Source organism: Eubalaena glacialis, chromosome 2, assembly GCF_028564815.1.
Source record: "Eubalaena glacialis isolate mEubGla1 chromosome 2, mEubGla1.1.hap2.+ XY, whole genome shotgun sequence".
Taxonomy (NCBI): Eukaryota; Metazoa; Chordata; class Mammalia; order Artiodactyla; family Balaenidae; genus Eubalaena; species Eubalaena glacialis.
This window is the reverse complement of record NC_083717.1, coordinates 188,742,698-188,755,962: the sequence shown is the minus strand read 5'-3', so window position 1 is coordinate 188,755,962 and position 13,265 is coordinate 188,742,698.

The window sequence follows — 13,265 nt, the reverse complement described above, 5'->3', positions numbered from 1 at the left end:
AAGAGGTGTGTGTGTGCGTTCTAATTTGAATTTAATCACATAGGAGTTGAGGTGGGGTGATAGGCAGAAATCTCAATGTTGAGAAATTTGGTAGAATTAAGGAGAAAAAAAAAACCCAAGACACCTTTGAATGCTTTTTCTTTGGCTTCATAAGTTATGAGGGACGAGTGGATCTTGGAAGGAAACAGTTTGTCACACTCAGCGTCGTAGGACAGATATTTATCAACTGATACACTGCAGCCTTGTAGAATGAAAGCAGGAGCCATAAACTGTGCAGAGAAGAGGGTGCAAACTGTTGCATTCTCTGAATTCATTGACGATGACGTGAAAAAGTTGTTTGGACGGTTTATTATGTGTGGAAGGGTCGTAAAATCCAGGCTGAGCCGCCAGGAGTAAAGTGCGGTCAGAGATAAGGGTGAGCGTGAAGAAGGTGATGGTGCAATTAAACTTGAAAACCTCTCTTTATAGACACATTAAAAATCATGCTCAAACCAATAGAATGAATAAGCAGCCTCACTGTATCACAATCCCGCAGCTATGAACACATATCCCTGGAAAATAAGATCTGGAGTGTTTGCTCTCTCTCTCTCATTTATGGAGTGATGGTATGTCAAGTCAATTTAAATACTATGTAAATGCCAGGTAGACATTTATTTATTCATTTGACAAATAATTATTAAGTGTCACTTATATGCCAAGCTTTGTACTAGGGGGTGGATATATAATGATGTAAAAGGCATGGTCCCCATTCTGGAGGAGCTGTAGAATGTGGGAGAATGAGGAGTGACCAGGATGGCAGAAGAACAGACAAAAGGGGTCCCTGACTTGATAGTTTTAGTTTGGAGTGGGATAATCAGCTTGTCAGAAGTTCTATGCACACTTTCTCCTTATAATTATTATTAGGGTCATACAAGCTTATGAAAGCAAATTTTCAAAGTTCAGAAAAGTGAGAAGAAAAACAAAAACACCCGTACCACTCAGAAATAATAGATCATCTTGTATTTCTTTCTGATCTCTTATTTATACATATATTTGGACATTGTTGGTGTTTCTTGTTATTTGGGCTTAATATAAGCCTTGTATGTGTTATATTAGTGGCTCAGTAACATTATTTTTATGGTTTTAAAACATTCTCTCATACTTGGGATATTACATATTGAGATGAGGGGGAGGGACATTGGCAAAACTCAAGTGCCTGGGTACAACTCCCCCAACTCAACCAGTTTATTCAGAGTCTCTTGGATGGAATACAATTCTCAGTATTTTTTAGTTCTTTTGAGACTGATGTGCAACCAGTGCTAAGAAACCATGAATAAATTGTTTTTTCTTTACTTGACAATTGAATTTTCCCAAGTTTTTTTTTTTTTTTTAATGATAAATAATCCTGTAATGAACATCTTGGTGTTAAGGTGTCAGCATTCTGCACTATTTCCTCAGCATTGCATCTGAACAATGGGATTAGTGCACCCAAAGATGCACCTGTCTTCATATATCACTATTCCTTCTCATGTCTCACAAGGAACCACACAATTAGTAGGGGGTATAACCATTTAACAAATGGACAAACTAAGCCTCAGAAAGTTTAAGTCATTGGCTCTATCCAGCTCCAAAGAACCTGCCCTTTCCACCATCTCTGTGTTGACTTACTAGACAATCCTTTGAAAATTTTATATCTGTTTTATTCCTGGTGCAACTCTGGGCTTCTCAGGCCAATAGCCTCCAGAAGAAACACATGGGTTAGGGATCTGTATCTTAATGACCTTTACAATCTGGTAGGACTGAATGCATTCAGAGAGATATGGAAGATTATGACATGGTTTTGTCATCACAGCCAGTGATTGACTAACAGACAACTATATCTATAATCTAGTTATCATCAGAAAGAAAAAGATAAGAATAAAAATGAAAATCCAGTTCATCACTTTATTATTACGTCTACTTTATAGATTAAAAAATTGCAGTTAAGAAATTAAAGTAACTTTTTTTCCCCCCCAAGTTGATATGGCAAGATCTGACTCCCAAACCAGGAGTTGTTTTACTCTTCTTTGATCTGAAAAAAAAAAAAAAAAAATTCTTGGGAAGATTGTTAAAAATGTAGAATGCACCAAAGATTCTGATTCCACAGCCCCAAAGTCCTAAGAATCTGTATTTTAAAATACATAACCCAGGGATTCTGATACAGAAGCTCTGTGGGCCTCCTTCACCAGGCTGCCCTCTCCTTATGTTCCTCTGCTTTCAGATGTGTGGTAGCCATGGAAGAAGTTTCTCAAATCTCCTTGCCAGATAGAACCTTCCGCAAGGGTTGTAATTAGCTGACATACTCCAGTTGCCACACCTTCTGGGTCCAGGATCCTGTGTGGTGCTCACACCAAAGCAATCTCTTTCTCTCAGTCGCTTTCAGCCAAAGACGAGAAGTTCCACTGAGGACTTTAGAACTGGGGCATTTCAGCTTCTAACAGATCACCACTAATGGGGAATCTTTGCTCGGGGCTCCACATCAGCCTGGGCAAGACTTTCTCAGCGCTGTACTGCAATCTGAGAAGTTTTCTCAGCCCACCCTCCTCCCTCCCCTCTCTCCTTTTGCAGAAGTCTGACCCGCATCTCAGCCGGAAATCTCCCCCCTCCCACTCCAGCTCTGGCTCCTTCTCCCCTTCATCATTCACGGGCATTTCCCCTGATTCGTCTCTCACAGTTTAGATTCCATTTTGCCGTCCACTTCCTGGAGGACTCTCCGACTACCACACGGTGCTCCCCGGAAAGTGCAAGAAAGAAGCCCCAAACCAGTGGTGGGCTGGAGGCAACACACACCTCAAATGGCAACACTTGAGTGCAACTCGTACCAAATCTGTGTTCAGTGACACCCCATTGACAGCTTGAAACTGACCATGGTGGAAATGTTTACACTACAGAAATCAGCAAATGCTGCAGATCAAGACTACTTTTTTTTCCTCCAGGAGCCCCTGTTGTTCAAGGTTTCCTAGCACATGACTGTCCCCAATGTCACAGCAGCTAGGATTCTTAGACATTCTGGACCACAAATGATATTTCCCTGCTTCCAGGGGGTAGCCACACATACAGCCACAGCCTGTCCTCCTGTTACTAATCTCCCATTGACGTTTCTCCTGATAAAACCCCTGTGGCTTCACATCCCAAGAGTTCATCATGTAAACAGTTGTCCCCACCTGCTTGCTGGTAGAGTTTCTCTGTTCAACCGCTTCTTGTCATCACTGCAAGCTCAAAATTCTCTAGTAGCCCAACAACACTCAATAATTTTGTAATCAGTAAGAAATTGTACTGGCAAGAAGACAATAACAATAAGTCAAACTCAAAATTATATGCTCTGGATGTAATCCCCCCACCACGTTTTTTTCCGTTCGGGCAAGCACATCTCAAAAGATTGGAAGAGACCATTTGTATTCATAATGAACAAAAATGCTCAGAAATCCATGGTTTAGTTACATCTTGGTGTAAGATGAAAAGAATCAACAGCCAAAGGAGTGAGATTGGCCTAAATAAATAAATAAATAAATGCACACATGGATTGCTTTCAATAAAGAACATTCCCTCTATACATGGGGAGAGGAGGAAAAGTGTCCTCAGAGCTGTTGATATAAACGCAAACAAAAAATTATACCAGAGGATTTTAACTTGTGTTTTATTTGCGAAATGTAGGCATCAGTTTTCTTAACTGCAGACTAAGTTTTATACCATTATCAGAGTCCTGTTTGTGGGCTTAGTAACATTATGTTTGTGTGTTTGTGTGTGTGATGTGTTTCCTATGTGTGTTTGCATATGTGTGCGTATATGGTTATGTGTGTGCATTCTGTGTGTGTGTCATGTGTGTCTATATGTGTGTCTGTGTGTGTGATGTGTGCATAGTACTAAGGCACCTAGTAAGTGTTCGATAAAAGTGAATCTATTTCCTCCTTCTTTTTTAGTTATTAGAGTCTATGGAGACAAAGGCACCCACATTGCCTTGCTGGATGCATTCATTATTAAAGAAGAGAGATTGTTTTCTGGTGTTTCTGTAAGCGAACGCTAATGCATTAAATGTCGAAATAAATAAAACAGGCAGAAAAAAGGCAAAATTCTTAGTGGACATAGCTCTATTAAACCTTGCACAACTGGAGGGTGGCCATGAGGGAAGTAAGGAGCAGGGAACTGTTTGGGAGGTGGGGAATCAATTACACTGGGAAATGCAAGATGAGTCAGAGTATGCAGGACACCTCCCAGGGCATCTGTGCAAGTGTGCCATTACAGAGAAACTAGTTTTACACACAGTAAAGATTTTCCAAGTACTCTCTCTGACTTAGTGCTACAGAATCCACATGAGCTGGGCACAAACACTGAAGAAGATCAAAGTGGTACACGGCTTCCTGGATTTAGTGCCTTCCATCAAAATCGAGTTAGGACAGGGGAGTGAGGATGGGGAGTTTTCTTGACAAATAGCCTTGGATTTATTTTTCATCATTTATATTATATTACATAGGATTGGAATGCAACTCAATGGACGGACAGCATAATAGTCTGCATGTTTAATACGATGTCTGCTACAGGCAAAATAGATAAAGCATTCATATCTTAATGATAGGTAAATAATCCTTTAGTGTCACCGATGAACATGCAACTAGCAGGCATTCTCTATTTATGAAAACACCTTTATATTTGTACCCCATTACAGCAGAGATATTGCTACATTGGTAGCTATATTCCTACACTGATAGAATAAACAATTCACACACAAACACACACACACACACAGACCAGCAAGATAATGGTGGTATAGTCATACAATAATAGCTCCCTGCTAGAAGCTAGAGAATTTCCTTCTCATTTTTCTAATATAAAAGAAACAGCTCTGCATACTAGAAAGAATTCTTGAGACCAGGGTTCAAATCTCAGGTACTCTCCTGACTAGCTGTGTGACCTGGAACATTGTTTTGCAAACTATGATGTGCTCATGAATCACCCAGGGATCCTGTTAAAATTCAGGTTCTGTTTCTCTAGGTCTAGAGGGGAAGGTGCCTGAGACTCTACATTTCTCACAAACTTATACCTGTGCTCAGGATGGTGATCCTTGGACTCGACTTTGAATCTCGGTTTCTTCATCTGCAAAATGTAGATGTTCATGTTTAACATTGCAGCGAGGATTATACCAAACAACGCTTATAGAAGCCTCAGCCAAGAGGCTGGCGTGCAGTGTGTTCCATCGGTGGACGTGGTTACGACTATTATGAATAACGTGCTCACGGAACCAGTGCAGACATTAACCACCTGAAGGGAACAAGGTAACATCAATGAGATGCATGTGGTTCCATCACCTCCTTCATCCTACAGCTAATGGCAATGTTGCAGATTCACTTAGCCCTGTAAATTCTGACTGCAATGCATTGTGCATTCCGCCATCTTCCTCAAAATAATAAGGACACTGGGAAAGAAATAAAAGGAGAAAATCTGTTTGCCTTAGAAAGTTGCCGCAGCTCAGCAGAGTCCTGCACATATTGGATGGTAACTTCATTTCCCAGGGTCTGGTGGAGGCCATAATCCATGAAAATGGAACACAAGTCCTTGCATGATGTACTTTGCAGTAAGCCGCTAAGATTCACTTGCAGCTCTGCGTGAGACCCCTGAGTTCTCTTTGATAAGTTGCCCGACCCGAGAAAGCTGAAAATGTGTCCATTATTGTGAGGGCTGCTGAGAGGAGACAGTATTAGAAGCATAGAGGGTGGTGGATCATGGACCCTGGGGTGCGAAGCCTGCTTCCTGACCTCGTTTGTTGCACGAGGAGAGCCTGAGTTGGTTTTACAAAGTACTCAAAGCCCTGGTGAGGCAGGGTAAGATGGGATTTGGGTTGCCTTCTACCAAATGCACGTGGGTGAGGTGATCAGGGTGTTAAGAAGGGTTTTAGCACCTGTGGAAATGCGGGAGCCGGCACCAGGCAACCCTGCCCCTCCCCTGCAGAGGAAAGATCACCCTGGTGTGCAAATTGCAAAGTCAGGAAAGAATAATGTGTAGTGCAGACGAGGCCATGGGAGGCTGACCCTCTCATCCCCGGCTTGGGAGAGGATAAAGTGTTTCTGTTTCTCTGGAGGGCAATTTGGCATTCCTTTTCAAAACCTTTAAAACTGTGCATACCCTTAGACCCCGCAGACCTACATCGGAAAAATTATACCAAGGAAACAACATAAATGTGTGGAATATTTTAGCTTTAGAGTTCCATGCCTGGAACTGGGATGCAGGATTTTTATTTTATTTATTTATTTATTTATTTGGTAATCTTGATGGGTAGGGAAAGCTGAAAACAAAAACAAACCAAAAAAAAAAAAAAAAAAAAAACCACCACCAACAAAAAACAAACCAACAACAAGAGCAATACAGAGACAAAACAAAAAACAGTTATCTCTTTTCAAAGCCACAGGCAGTTTTCTCTCCCAGAGACCTGGAGCCTGGGGCTGGCCTTTGGTGGAGGACGCTCTAGTGCTTGGAAGCAATTCCCTTACATGGGGAAGAATATTAAGCCAATACTCTCCCCAGTATCCCCAGGCAAATCTGAGAATGCAGGTGTGTTAGACTCAAAAGTTAAGTGCCCTGCCTCTTTCTGTAAATTGTTAAGTGCTGTTTTTACCCGGAACTGCATTTCTGCAGACTTGTATGCTCCTTTATCTATAGCCCAGTTTCTTTACTAGATAAGGTTTCAAGCTGGTTGCATTTTGCCTAGAAAGGGGGGCAGGGGGCATTCAACCATGCAATATTCAGATGGTGGTAGGCAGACAGGAGCCGCATACATAGCCTGAGGACATGCTTTCAATTTGCTTATATTCTAATGGGCTGAGACAGGTAATAAATACACACATGAGTAAGTAAACAGATACAAGAATACGTAATAAAAATAAGTCCTATGTAGAGGAAACTACAATAACAATAGAAAGTATTGGGAAAGTCTCTGAGGGCCCTGATGAGGCGGTAAGGAGTGAATGAAGGAAGAGGGATACAATGGCCGTCACACTAGAGAAAACTCTTAGGGGGAGGCATTGCTGTGAACACTTATAGAAAAAGGCCATGGTATTTGGAGGCATGGGAGATTTTATTTTGGATGGCTATCTGATGGCAGATTTGGAGGCTAATGAGAATGATGTAGTAGAGAGGGAGAAATTGATGATGCTGAACAGAACGAAAAAACCTGGGGTAACACAGTCCTTGAGAAAGCAAGGGGGCATGGGGCAGGGAGCACAAGCAAAGGAGTTGTCTTAGGGATGAGATGGGTACTCATTCCATCACATGGGGGAAAGCCAGAGATTGTGAAGACAGACACTGGCAGCCAGTCTCCCTGGAGAAATAAAGATGGAGAATTTATGTCTAATTGTATCCTTCTTCTCTGAGATGTAAGGTGAGGTCACCAGTAGAATGTGGTGGCGGTGGGGGTGATAGTAGAGGAAGGATGGCTGTGAAACCAGCATCTCCAGAGCTGGAAAGCTAGATCTACCTGGAAAACGTAGTACTGTCTAGTTGGATTGAACATCTATTTCAGATGTGTGGTCACTTACTGAAATGCATCCATTCAGCCCATTTTGCAACACTCTTCAGCCACAGTCAGCTCCTCAGCAACACATGCAGAGAGAGAAGACAGTCAGTATAGCTAGGTGTGATGAATAATTTTATGTGTCAACTTGGCTATACCACAGTACCCAGATATTGGATCAAACATTATCCTTGATGTTTCTGTGAAAGTATTTTTAGATAAGATTAACATTTAAATCAGAAGACTTTGAGTAAAGCAGATTTCCCTCCGTAATGTGGGTGGACCTCGTGCAATCAGTTGAAGACCTTTAGAGAAAAAAGAGTGACTTCCCTGGAAGAAGATGGAATTTTGCCAGAAGACTGTCTTTGGACTCAAAATGCCACTCTTCCCTAGGTCTTCAGCCTTCTGGTCTACCCTGAAGATTTTTGAACTTGACAGCTTCCAAAATCATATGAGTCAATTCCCTAAAATGATTCTCTCTGTATACACATCCTATTGGTTCTGTTTCTCTGGAGAAGGCTGACTAATCCAACAGGTTTCAGGGGGGAAGTGGGGTTACTAGGGTAGTTTGATGAGCAGAGAATGGGCAAGGGAATGAAGGCTGTTTGCAAGGGATGGCTATGGTCATAGTAGGGAAATTGTACATGGTGGGAGGCTGTACCCATCAGAAAAGTCTAGGTTACCCTGGAATAAGAAACAATCCCCAAATCTCAATGGCCTATCACAGCAATCATTTATTTCTCAAGCAGGATGGATCCAGCCTTTGTTCACTGTGGTCACTCAGGGACCTGTGTTGATGAAGGCTCCATCTCAACGCTGGCTTCCACAATTGTTGCAATGGGAAGAAAAGAGGGTCAGGGAATCTCACTGGCAATTAAAATTCATATGTCACTTCTTCTCAGATTTCATTTGTGAAAGCAAATCACAAAGCTTCATCTAACTTCAAAAAGTGGTCAAGGAGCAGTTCTACCATGTTCTGGAAAGGAGAATAATCAGAAATTTGTGAAATAGCTTTAATAACTACCAGGGATGCCAGATAATAAAAAAAAGCAGTAGGATCGATGGACTAGGGGCCTCAGTGATGCTGCAGAATTTCTGGACTGGGAAGACTGGAGTGATCTGGAAGCTTGGAGGCTATAGTCAGAGTGTGTTGAAAGGCTGAAGTTAAGTTTCAGAAATGGTGAAGCTAACAGAGATGACAATTTAAAGACGGGACCATATGCAGAGCTACCTGAGATAGGGAGAAAGTTAAGTTCTTTACAGGTGTCATTCTCACAGTTAGTGTGCAGGAGGGCTTCTTAAAATACAGGTTGTTGGGTCCCACACACAAGAGTTTCTGATTCAATAGTTCTGAGGTAGAGCCTGAAGATTTGCGTTTCCAGCAGGTTCCCAGGTAATGCTGATGGCCTCTGCCTTGAAGGTATGAATATACAAGGAATAAGAGGCCTTGGTGTTAGATAGGTCAGCGCTATGGATTTTGAGTTTTTTAAGATTGATGATGGTGTACACCCTGCATAATTCCTTTCACTTCAGTTTGAACAAGATTTGTGATGGCGAGCTATCACTCCCATGGTGATTATATGACAGGAGAGATTATGCGAGTGTAATGAAATCCCTAATCATTTGACTCTGAGTTAAACAAATGGGAGATTATCCTGAGTGGGCCTGACCTCATCAGGTGAGCCTTTCCAAGAGTCTGAAGCCTTCCTGAAGGAAGAGGTTCAAAGTGGGAAGGGGCCTATGAAGGAGGCCCTGTAGTGAGGACCAGGGAGCAACTCTAGGAGCTGAGAGCTGACCAGCATGTAGCAAGGCAAAGGGGACCTCAGTCCTGCAACCACAAGGATCTGAATTCTGCCAACAACCTGAGGGAACCTGGGGACAGACGTTTCCCCTAGTTGAAACTCCAGAGGAGGATGCACCCAGGTGACACCTTGATTTCAGCCTGTGAGACCCTGAGTGGAGGACCTAGCCAAAATGTGCTGGACTCCTGGCCCACAGAAACAGCAAGGTAATAAATGTGTATTGTTTAAGCCCCTTAGTGTGTGACAACTTGTTACACAGTTTATGAATCAGGGTTCTCCACAGAAACAGAACTAATTATTAATTAATTTATTTAAAATAAGATATATAGATATAGATACATATCTATAGCTATCTTGATATACTTATCTATTTATTTATTTATTTATTTATTTATTTAAAGGAACTGTCTCATGTGATTCTTTTGGGCTGGCAAGTCCAAAATCCATAGAGCAGGCCAGAATGGAAACTCAGACAAGAGTTAATGCTGCCTTGAGGTTGAATTTCTTCTCCCCCAGGAAACCTTAGTTTTAACTTTTAAGATCTTTCAACTGCTTAGATGAGGCCCACCCACATTATTGAGAGTAATCTCTTTAACGTCAAGTCAACTGATTCTAGATGTTAACCAAGTCTATAAACACCTTCACAGCAACACTTAGATGAGTGTTTGATTAAATAACTGGGTACTAGAGCTTAGTCAAGTTGACACATAGACTATCACACACAGAAATAGAAAACTAGGACAAATTAATTGATGTTGAAGGGACAACATTAAAATAGTCTAAAAACTTTAAGTGAAGGGCAAAGCACACTCAGTAAGTTTCTGCTTTTAATTGAGATGATCTTTCCAAAAATTTAATTTTTTAAAATAATATATATTCCCCATATCCAAAATGTGACATGATAAGATGGAATAATCATTGTACACAGAATAGGGAAAATTGGAAAGTGTCTTTGTTCCAGAATTTGCCAGCTCATTTATTTTGGTCAAGTCCCTTAACTTGCTTTGTCTCATGATCTGCAAAGTGATCTTACCTTACAGCAAGATAAGGTTAATTGATTTGAAAGTTCTTCCTAATTTTCCAGATCTCCTCAAAAATGATTCAGAAGGGCTTACAATAAAATGTGCTTTAAGGCAGTGAAAACAGAACCAGAAATTTAAAATCTATTTAGAAGAATAGGAGAACACATTTATTTTGAGGGCTGATAAAATTATTGTGATTGAGCGATGAATTTAGCCTGCAGCTCTGCAGCAGCAAAGGCAAAAAGAGAAAGATGTTGAGATGCATTTACTATTTCAACAACGACCACAAACCCTATTATGTAATGGGAGTAAATACACGTTTATTAGGTCAGAGAAACGTTTCTTGGAAATACTTGATTATGCCATGACTCATAAAAAGGGACACTGATGTGTGTTCTCCAAAACAATGGTTGTGGGTCACACTGGCCTGAGTGCCAGTACCAGATCTGCCAGTTTCTAGATACCACTCTGAACCTGGATGAGATACTTAATGTCTCTGAGCCTCCATTTCCTCATCCCCAAATTGGGACGATGCGTTGTATCTTCTTTATTGAGTAGTTGTGATGTATTTAATGGAGTAGCTATATCTAAAGGGCTTAACTCAGTGCATGATTTAGAATAAATTCAATAGACATTACCTAGTTAATTAGAATTTTGATTGTCATTGTTATGGCAGATACTTAAAGTTCTTTACATGGTCTTTAGTCTTACAAACCCATGATAGAAGTCATCCCACCTCCAGAACGAATATTCATTCATTCCCTCTATACATATCTTCTGAGTTCACTGTTCCAGGGGCTATTTAGAGACTGTATAACCATTATGAGTCTTAATTTTATTATCTATAAAAGTTCAAGATTGGGGGAAGTAAGGATACCTACCTTGCCAGGTAGTGAAATAAAGCTAGAAAACATTACAGATGAGAATCAAGCCTAGAGCTTCTGGAGCATTCCAGCCCTCATTTAGTTTTTCAGACTCTGGCCCCATCCCACCCTACCTACTGATTCAAGATCATCTTGATCTGCGGAAAAGGATGGTCCTCTCCAAGACGATGTTCATATATATGAACTTCACATCTCAAAAAACGTGTCTGACGGGAAATTGATGTCAGGGCATGCTGCACTTCAGCAACTGTAAGAGCACAAAATTAACTTCTGCCCAAGTAAGCCCTTCCCCAATGCAGTGATGGACACTCATAAGTTGAGAGCTTATTTTTGTGACACTTGCATAAGCTCTAAAATGGGAGCTCTTCTTCTGAATACAAGACTGTTATACACCAGTAAGTGTGATTATCCCAAGGGAAGGTTGTTTTGTTTATTTATTTTTCCTTAGGATATCAGACCTGCTAGTCTACATTTCCATGGGTCCATAATCTTTCAATTAGATACTCACTTGAATATGAATTATTTTGCCAGTGATCCTTGCAGAGGAATGTTTGGGAAAAAAAGAGAGAAAGAAAAGCTTTGCAATAAGAAGTCTCATCAACTCAATATTACACTTTGTCATTAATGACACTGACTCTTTCATTCATTATTCAGCCCAACTTAACAGTAATTTGTGCCTGAGAGCAGGAGAGAAAGGGGGAAAATGAGGGCTGAAGAGAAAGTGTTTATATTAGAAATAATTTTAAAATAGTATCTCTAACACATAGTGAGAATGAATATTATTTTCACCATTAAAATTCAATTATATGCACAGCAGTTTTGCCTCTCTCTTAAATGGTAAAATGGTACTATAGAGCCTTAAGTGTGGTGATGGTTGGTGTATGCATTTCCTTCCTTATTTTTTTGCACTGCATCCTATATATATTGTACTTTGCATTTCCAAATTAATGATCCTTCTGTGAAAAGCTTTGTAAGGTGAAAGAGGTGCTCTTTAAAGAGACATTTCAAGATACAAAGAGCATAGATGTTAAGATCTCAGGTTGAATTGGTTCATTCCTCCCACAAGTATGTGTTATGAGTTCAATCAGCCTCAGGCATGGTGTTAGACACAGAATTCACCAGGAAGTAAGGATGGACCACTGCCCAAGGAGGGCAGATTCCCAAAGGGAGCTGGTCTTGGAGCATGCAATCACAAAGAGGTTATGAGAAATGGCAGAACAGGCATGTCTTTTAATCTGAGACACTGGTGGGTCATAATGACATGAGAAAGACACTTTGGGATCCACAGCACATCCACAGAAATAATATGCTATACCTAGGACCCATGAGAAGATCAAGATTGCTGGAAGGTAAAATGCGAGGAAGAAGTCGTTGATGGGAAGAAGGACGAATGGCTGTTGGTCTCTACATCCTGATGTCCAAAGGATGCTAAGCAGATGAATGCATGTAAATGGGTAAAATCTGAACAAACTCTGTAGTTTAGTTAATAGTACCAATGCCAATTTCCTGGTAATCGATGGGGGAAGCTCAGTGGCAGGTACACAGGAACTCTCTGTGCTATTTTTGCAATTTCTTGTGACTTTAATATTATTTCAAAGTAAAAGTGTTTAAAATATTTTTTAAAGTACATGCATTGTAAAAAGGATACTAAGCCATGAAGGTAAGGGGGGGCCAGTACAGACTTCAGTGCAGAGATGTGTTTCCTAACGAGGTTAGACTTGGAAGGAACTTCAAAGATTTTCAAAACACACCCCTTCTTCTTTATGCAGGAAATGAAATAGAATTCCAGACAAAACTAACAGGATCACACAATACATTAGTGATGGAGCTGGAATGACATGACAGTCTTGTTCAATGATTGCCTGGCAGTTTCAGTTTTTGCATTTATTTAGTCGTAGATGCTGAAATGTATTTGAAAGAGTGTACTCTCTTAAGACAGACAACTCTGTGTTTTATCCTCATCTTGACCACTGCAGACCTTTCTGGTTGTGACCTGAAGTAGCTTAAGGCACACTCTGGAGTCAACTGCCCAACTCAG